The sequence below is a fragment of the Rhagoletis pomonella genome, unplaced genomic scaffold, assembly GCF_013731165.1.
Source record: "Rhagoletis pomonella isolate Grant_MI unplaced genomic scaffold, Rhpom_1.0 Rhpom_scaffold_00002, whole genome shotgun sequence".
Taxonomy (NCBI): Eukaryota; Metazoa; Arthropoda; class Insecta; order Diptera; family Tephritidae; genus Rhagoletis; species Rhagoletis pomonella.
In genome coordinates, this window is record NW_023458556.1 from 102,069,862 (window position 1) to 102,078,829 (window position 8,968).

Genomic DNA, 8,968 nt, shown 5'->3' on the forward strand with positions numbered 1-8,968 from the left:
TTTTTTGAGATAGAGCGTTTTCGAACTGGCTGCCGAGATAGGTCGATCTTCAACTCAGCCATTGATATGTTGCTGTGTCAAATTTCAGGACGTTAGTATAGGTGGTTCCAGAGAAAAGCGATATGAGAATTTCAACTTGTATGGGCGGTGCCACGCCCCCTTTTCCAAAATCTACCATATTCCGCCGTAAGTACGGTATTTCCAACATATGTTGCTGTGTCCAATTTCAGGAAGTTAGCGTAGGTGGTTCCAGAGATAAGCGCTATGATAATTTTAGTTTGTATGGGAAGTGCCACGCCCACTTTCCCGATACCTACCATTTTTCACCGTAAGTAGGGTATTTACAATCTATGCATCTGTGCCAAGTTTCAGTTCCCCAGTATAATTGGTTTTAGAGATATAGCGGTTTTCACATTTCAGTCTATATGTCAGATGCCACGCCCCCTATGAATCGGGATTAACATTTGTGGATTAGAGGAAGTTATATTCTTTAAAGCGATGTATGTTTCATTGAAATCGAGCGAACGGTGCCTTCAAAAAAGGGATTGCAATATTTTCTAGTGGCGTATTTATATATAGATGTTGGAATGTTTATATGAACTGAGGTATGTATACATACATGTGTATAGTATTTTAAGTTCAATAAGAGTTGAAAAATAAGGCCAATATGGCTCAAAGGACAACATAAAATAAGAGTCCGAATGAAGTTATTTATCAGCACTATAAGACACATTTAAGAGCCTCAAAAAAACTCTGAAACGATTCATATATGAGGCCAAAAATTGCTTTAAAAAGAGTCCAAAATGAGCCGTTTATGAAGCCAATAAGAGTCCAATATGACTCATTTGGAGGCTCATTTGATGTATGAATTTAAGCTCATATAAGTCGACCTTCGGAGGAAGGAAACCACACTAATTTCGGGCTCTTAAATGGGACTCCTTAAAGACTCATTTATGACTCCAAATGTATATTTCGTTGATATGTACATATCTCTCGCTCATAGGGAAAGCACTTATTGAATTTTGTTTTTCGTTTTGCGCATGCATTTTCTTTTTACTTTAAAATTTCAATACTTCACACAAATTAAAAAAGCGTTTTTCTCGATAAGTCAATGCTGAAATCACACGCTTTACTTCCTTTTAAGTAAATTTCTTTTAATTCCGCAAATTAGAAATTCGCTAGAAATGTAAATACATAATTAATTCCAAATGTCAATTCTTGACTCAAGGGAATGCTTCGAACTATATCCGCTTAATTCACAGAAAATGCTTTTCACGTGAGCGTTTTCAAAATATCTAATTAATTTATATGTACAAAATCCCATAGTGATACACGAAACACAAAGAAATTTAAATAAATCAGTTTCTACCCACCGATTATCTTTTGACTTACGGATTCTTAGAAACACACCACTCTTGTAAGACACAAAACTCCGCGAGAAACGTTTAACCTCATATGTATCTATGTTGAAGACCGTTTTCAATATGTACGAACGACACTAATTACTATTTCAGTTGAAAAAAATATCAATCACGAAAAATAAACACTGGCATATGTTGATGCCGTTGAAAAGCAAAATTGTATTCAAAAGAATTTGGTGCAAAGTAAATTTTGTTTGCAAAAATTGGTATATCTTTTTTGTCCACATTCCAGTTTTGATAAAATATAGCCTATGTTACGTCCGAGGGTCACTGTCTAGATACCAGTTAAACCCCATGAAAATCCATTCAGTAGTTCCGGAGATTAGTGAGTTCAAGCAGAAAAACAACCTACAGTTTTATTATAGTATATATAGAAGATAGATAGATAATTTATATTCAAAAATTTTTATTGAGCTTGAGGCCGTGTTTTTAATGAAAACTTATTGTGGAAAAGCAACAATAATTTGAAAAAATGGTAGAAGTGATAGCTATTTCTGAAATCACCACATTTCCTCATCAGACTTCTTTCAGTAGGATTCGAACCGACGATCCCACTGACTCAGCCAGTTGCCTACGCACTGTGCTAAGTTCGCCTTGTTAATTCTTGTTGCTTATTTCCACTATTTTACTTGTTAAGCCAACTACGATCAAGCGAAGCTATTCCGCTGCAATTTACTTGATCATGTGGTTGTTGGTTTTGTTGGTTTTTGTTAATATATCTATTATTAGGATGTTTAACTTATAGGTGTGCTCGTCCTTAAGTTATTTGTTTTTGTTATTTTATCGCCTTATAACAATTACATTCAACAATTTTTATTGAGCTTGAGGCCGTTTTTTTTTAATGAAAACTTATTGTGGAAAAAAAAGTTGAATATAATTGTTATAAGGCTATAAAATAAAAATAAAACAAATTATATAATTTATATTTTTTTGCTCAATAATAATGATAACTTCTTGATTTCTATGGTTTTGATCGAGATTAATGATTATGTTGTGATTTTTAATTTTTCGCTCAAGAATAATACTCAGCTTCTGAGTTTTATATTTTCCCTTGAGCATAAGGATTAGTTTTGATTTTTATTTTTTTCGCTCAGGTATAATGATTATCTTGCGATTTTTATTTTTTCCTCAAGAATAATGATTGACACCTGATTTGTATTTTCTTTCGCCAAACATAAAACTCAAAACCTTATAAAACCAAGACCATGTGAACTGTTGACTTGAAATTTTATATGAGCACGCCTTTTATCTTGTGTTATTTTTCGTAATTATATTTCGCTGAGATTGGAAAAGAAATGTGTGTGTGAGTTTAACTTCAAAATCATATTGCTTGCAAACGCTCGAAACCAATAACACGGTGCTACAAAAAAATCACGAAATGTGCACGAAACAAAACTTAATCTAGGTTGTAGGTAGGATCAACTACAACATGAAAATAGGTTTGCTATAGTTCCTGAAGCCTTAATTTTTATTTTATTTAAAACAACCGTTATTTTCGTACTATGAACTTATCTAATAACAGCTTGACTAAATATTTTTCATCCGATTTTGAAAATCAAACATGGTTTGAAAAAGGAATTTACGTATATTCCTTTAAAATGATGGATAACAATATATCGACTGCTGACTGGAAGATCGACCAATCTCGGCAGCCAGTTCGAAAACGCCCTATCTCAAAAAACTTTTCAAGAACGCCCTATTTCATAATTCTTTTCAAAAACGCCCTATCTCAGCTGCCGATTCAAAAACGCCCTATATCAGCACATTTTCAATACATTTTGAAGTAAGATAGGGCGTTTTTGAACCGAATTCTGAGATAGGGTGTTTTCAATAAAATAGGATAAAATAGATAGGGCGCTTTCGAACTGGCTGGCGAGATAGGTCGATCTTCCACTCAGCAGTCGATATTGTTAGACTTAGCTTATTGGTACTTAGTTTTCAGCAAGTAAAATTTAAAAGCCCCTATTTTTATACCCGAGAACACTTGTGTGCAAGGGTATTATAACTTTGTTCGCATAACGCTTATTTGTAATAGCCTAAAAGAATCGAGATAGGTATAGACAAATGTATACATACATAAATGCTCAGAATGAAAAGAGAAGTCGATTAAGCCATGTCTGTCTGTCGGTACGTCCGTCCGTCCGCCCGAAAACACGATAACTCGAGCAAAAATTGAGATATCTCAACGATGGTATGTAGGTTGCCCTTTATCCGAAGTAGGTTGGTGTTGAAAATGGGCGAAATCGGACTGTATCCTCGCCCACTTCACATATAACGGTATCTTCGAAAAATGGAAAAACTACGATATTTCAGTAAATATTGGAAACAAATTGTTGAAAATGAGTATGTGCAGTAGAATTTTGATAGAAAATAGTATTGTTATTAAAGTTTTGGAAAATGGGAGTAACCTCGCCCCGTGATGAAATGCCGTATCTAAGTAGCCGCTTCACCCTTCCTTACAAAACTCGGTACCAGCTTTACTAAGGGTCCAGGTGGTGACAGCTCTGAAATCGGGCAATAACCACGCCCACTTTCCATATAACGGTAATTTACAGAAACTTGGATAAATCAGTAACTACTGAAGCTAATTCACTTAAAATCCTTGCAATCATTGCAATAGCCATTTATAAGAAAATTAAATAGATTCATATAAACTTCTGGATAATGGGCGTGGCGCCGCCCACTTATGACCACAAATGTATATCTCGGTAACCGATGTATCAATTTCTACCAAACTCGGTCCACTTATTAACCTTTGTACAGAAAAGCAATTAATTGAAAATTATTCAAATCACTCTAAAATTATACCCGCTTCCCGTATAACGGTAAATTTTAAATATACGAAAAATCCGATATTTAAATAACTGAGGACGCTAATTTCCTCCAAGTTAATACTTACAAGAATCTCTTAACAATAAACAAGACTGCTATAAAGTTTTCGGAATTGGGCATGGCGCCGCCCACTTTATGACTAAAAGGTATATCCCGGTATTCGCTTTACCGATGTCTATCAATCTTAGTTCAATTAAGTCTTACTCAGCATATTATCGAAAACTTTTGAAATATGGAAAAAACACCCCTGCTCATCATGCAAAGGTAGTTTAGAAAAAGTTGAAACGACGTTATTTTATACCTGTTCCGGGTATATAAAATTTGGTTTCGCCCGAACTTATACTTCTTTACGTGTTCTTAATTTTTTCCACTTTGAAAACCGCTAAATTAAAACATTTCTATGAAACTTGCTAAACATATTACATATTTTATTTTTCGCTAATTCTTTATAAGCAATAAAACTTCAAAAATTAGAGTACCAAACTTCGCGCAAAGTTAAAGAAAATTATCAAAATTTTTATAAAAACATCTCACTTTTTAATTACCCTCTTTCCTATAGGAAGTATAGCTTCGCTAACATTCCGGGCGCCGTGTATAAGAAGCTTATGTACACTCTGTGGCATGTGGTACCACTTGTATTTTTGAATGTATAGTTCGGCTGTTCCACAACAGTATTTATCGAGCAGATCAAGTCTTATTTTATAGCCGCAACTAATTGTTTTTAAAATCACTCCAAGACGCGATATGGGCTCTTCGTCTCGAAAAACCTGCGATCAGAATTTTCATCGTTGGTTGTACCGAAGCCTGGTTTGGATATGTCGACCAAAAGTCCCATCTCATCACGTAACCTGTTTTCATTTTTTTTCTTTCGCTGCTCGAAAACTGGTCTGTGTTAGCCAGTTACTTGTTAACATTCAAAATTCAAATGATAGCCGATATGCAAAATGCAAGTCTACGTACCCCATTTGCTCTTTTGTGAGTTCCGAAGTTTCTTTTTTAGAAGATTGGTGGCAATACTTATAGACGAAGGTCTATATTATTTGGGTTTGTTTCGTGCTTATACTAGAGATGTCAGATCGAAATTAAAAAAATTGATTTTTGAATCGAAATAAAAATAATCGAAGCTAGAAGAAATCGATCGATTCATATGTTTCATCAAATAACGTATTTTGCTTAATTTTTACAAAGAAACAAAACACGGCGATCTGGCCAAACTATTATTGTAATTTTTAAAGCATACATACATTCACATAATCATAACGGTTTAATATCCAGATTAATTCAAAAGCTATCAATTCGTACATACTTTGAAAAAAAAAAACAAAATGACAAAAAATGTATGCAAATGTATGTAACGATAATTTTTTTTTATTATTTTCTTATGAACAGCATTTTGAAACAAATTTACATTTGCAATACGTTGTGCTGGGTATTCAGTTACAGTTGCACGGTTATACTCCATCCCGACTCTTGCGTCCTCGTTTGCGCACTCTGGGCAATGTGAGCAACCCATGTGCGATATGCGGTAATACGAATCCAATCCGAGTAGAGCCTTGGGTCACGGCAGAAAGAGAGGGAGCTTTGGTGGGGCCACTATGACTTATTCGGTTTAAGGGTTCACTGAAGTCTGCAGCGTCTGTTCACCAGTAAGGGCGGCTGCAAGCGGGTGTCTGTCTTGGAGCAAGCGGCTCGCTTTATAAACGTGTATTCGGTTACGAAACCACCCCCGCCCCAACAATGGGTTGTGCACTGGGTTTGGGACCCGCCACGTAAAAACAGGCTCCAACGAAAAAGAGACACAAAGCCGCGGATTAGACCCCTCTTTTGATGACGACCTCGGCAAACGATTAAAACACTAGGATTTAAGGGCATGCACCTGGAATTTCCGGACCCCTCATGGGGAAGGTGCCTCTGCCCGGCTGGTTGATGTCTTGGTACGAGCGAAAGCTGACATCACCGCCATCCAAGAAATGCGTTGGATGGGGCAAGGCAAGCAATGTCTGGGGCCTTGGGACGTATACTACAGCTGCTATGTAAAGGAGCGCAAATTCGGTGTTGGATTTGCGGTGGGAGAGAGACTCCGTCACCGATTACTGTCGTTCACCCCGCTGGACGAGCGTCTAGCCATAATGCGCATCAAAGCGAAATTCTTCAAGATCTCGCTCATCTGCGCCCATGCCCCGACGGAAGAGAAAGATGAAGTATCCAAGGATCTTTTCTATGAGCGCTGCCCCGCCACGATATCAAAATCGTGCTTGGCGACTTCAATGCCAGGGTGGGCAAGGAAGGGATCTTTGGAACCACCGTCGGAAAATTCAGCCTCCACGACGAAACGTCCAACAACGGACTGAGGCTGATCGACTTCGCCGGGGCCCGAAACATGGTAGTATGCAGTACTAGGTTCAAGCATAAAAAGATCCATCAAGCTACGTGGCTGTCTCCAGAGCGGAAAGCGAGAAATCAAATCGATCATGTTGTGATAGACGGAAGGCATGCTTCCAGCGTTTTGGACGTACGAACACTCCGAGGCCAAACATCGACTCGAACCACTTGTTGTAGCCAAGATACGCATCCACCTCTGTGCAGCAAAAATGTGCACCCAAATATGCAAGGAAAGCTTAACGTCGAAAAGCTGCAATCACAGCAGACAGCCAATGCATTTGCTACTCGACTTTCACACCTGCTCTCAGAGAGCGCTCTTCAACAAACCGACATATGCAAGCAGTCGAACCCCATCTCCAGCTCATTAAGTTCCGCCGCCGAAAAAGTAGTCGGATTTCAGCGAGCCCGAAAGAACAACTGGTACGATGAGGAGTGTCAGGAAGCTACAGAGAAAAAAGATGCCGCCTAAAGGGCCACGCTGCGATCGGGAGCAACGCGCGCTATGTGGGACCGCTATAGGGATCTGAAGAGGGAAGCGAGACGTATTTGCCGCAATAAGAAGAGAGAGGCCAAAATACGTGAGTGCGAAGAGCTTGAAATGCTGGCCGACAGGAAGAATGCCCGACAATTTTACCAGAGAGTTAGGCGACTAACGGAAAGTTTCAAGACCAGGGCGTACTCCTGTAAGAACAACAATGGCGACATAGTTACCGATGTTCATAACGTACTTAAATTATGGAGGGAATATTTCTCCACTCTACTGAATGGTAGCAGCTTGGAAAGTTGTGGAGAAGAAGAACCCGAGCCACAGTCGAAGATGACGGAGTCGATGTTCCTCCGCCTGACTATGATGAGGTACGAATAGCAATAACGCGGCTGAAAAACAACAAAGCTGCTGGAGCTGACAGCCTGCCAGCTGAGCCATTGAAGTACGGTGGCGAGGAGTTAATAAGGTGTATGCATCAACTCTTATGCATAATATGGCCAGATGAACGCATGCCCGACGACTGGAATTTAAGTGTGCTTTGCCCACAAGAAAGGCGACCCCGCCATTCGCACCAACTACTGCAGGATCAGCCTCCGAAGCATAGGTTATAAGGTCTTATCGAGTGTATTGTGCGAAGGACTGAAGCACACTGTCAACGAACTGATAGGACCTTATCAGTGTGGCCTCAGACGTGGCAAATCCCCCATAAACCAGGCATTCACAATACGCCAAATCTTGGAAAAGAGCCGCGAGCAAAGGATCGACACTCTCCACCTATTTGTCGACTTTAAAGCCGCTTTCGACAGCACTAAAAGGAGTGGAAGATACGCCGCTATGTCTGAATTTGGCATCGCCGCCAAACTGATACGGCTGTGTAAAATTACGTTGAGCAATACCACCAGCTCCATCAGAATTGGGAAAAACCTCTGCGAGCCGTTCGCCACCAAGCGGGGTTTCAGACAGGGCGACTCCCGTTCATGTGACTTCTTTAATCAGATGTTGGAGAAGATAATAAGAGCTGCAGACCTCAACCGCTCAGGAACAATTTACTAAGAGCGTGCAATTTCTGGTGTACGCCAATGACATCGACATCATCAGTAACAAGAACCGCGAAGTCTCTTCTGCCTTTTCCAAGTTAAAAAAGGAAGCAAAGCGACTGGGTTTGATGGTAAACGAGGACAAGACGAAGTATCTCCTGTCATCAAACAAACAGTCAGCACATTCGCGCCTTGGCACCCACGTGTTGATAGTTAAAATTTCGAGAAAGCAGAGAATTTCGTTTACTTGGGAACTAGCATTAAGACCGATAATAATGTCAGCATGGAAATCCAACGCAGAATCACTCTTTCCAACAAGTGTCGCTTTGGACTGAGTAGGAAATTCAGTAGTAAAGTCCTCTCTCGACGTACGAAAACCACACTCTATAAGTCACACATCATGCCCGCCCATACCAGGGCGGGTGCAGAAGCATGGACAATGTCAACATCCGATGAGGCGGCTCTTGGAGTATTCGAGAGAAAGATTTTGAGGAAGACTTACGGGCCTTTACGCGTTGGCGACAGCGAGTACCGCAGATGATGGAACGATGAGCTGTGTGAGCTTTACAACGACATGGACATAGTGCAGCAAATTAAAATACAGCGGCTCCGCTGGCTTGGTCATGTCGTTCGAATGAACAGAAACTCTCCTGCTATGAAAATATTCAACGCGGGCCTCGATGCTGGTAACAGAGGAAGAGGAAGGCCTCCTCTGCGTTAGAAAGACTAGGTGGAGAAGGACTTGGCATTTCCAATTGGCGTCAGTTAGCACAGAAGAGAAATGACTGGCGTGCTATTTTGGACTCGGC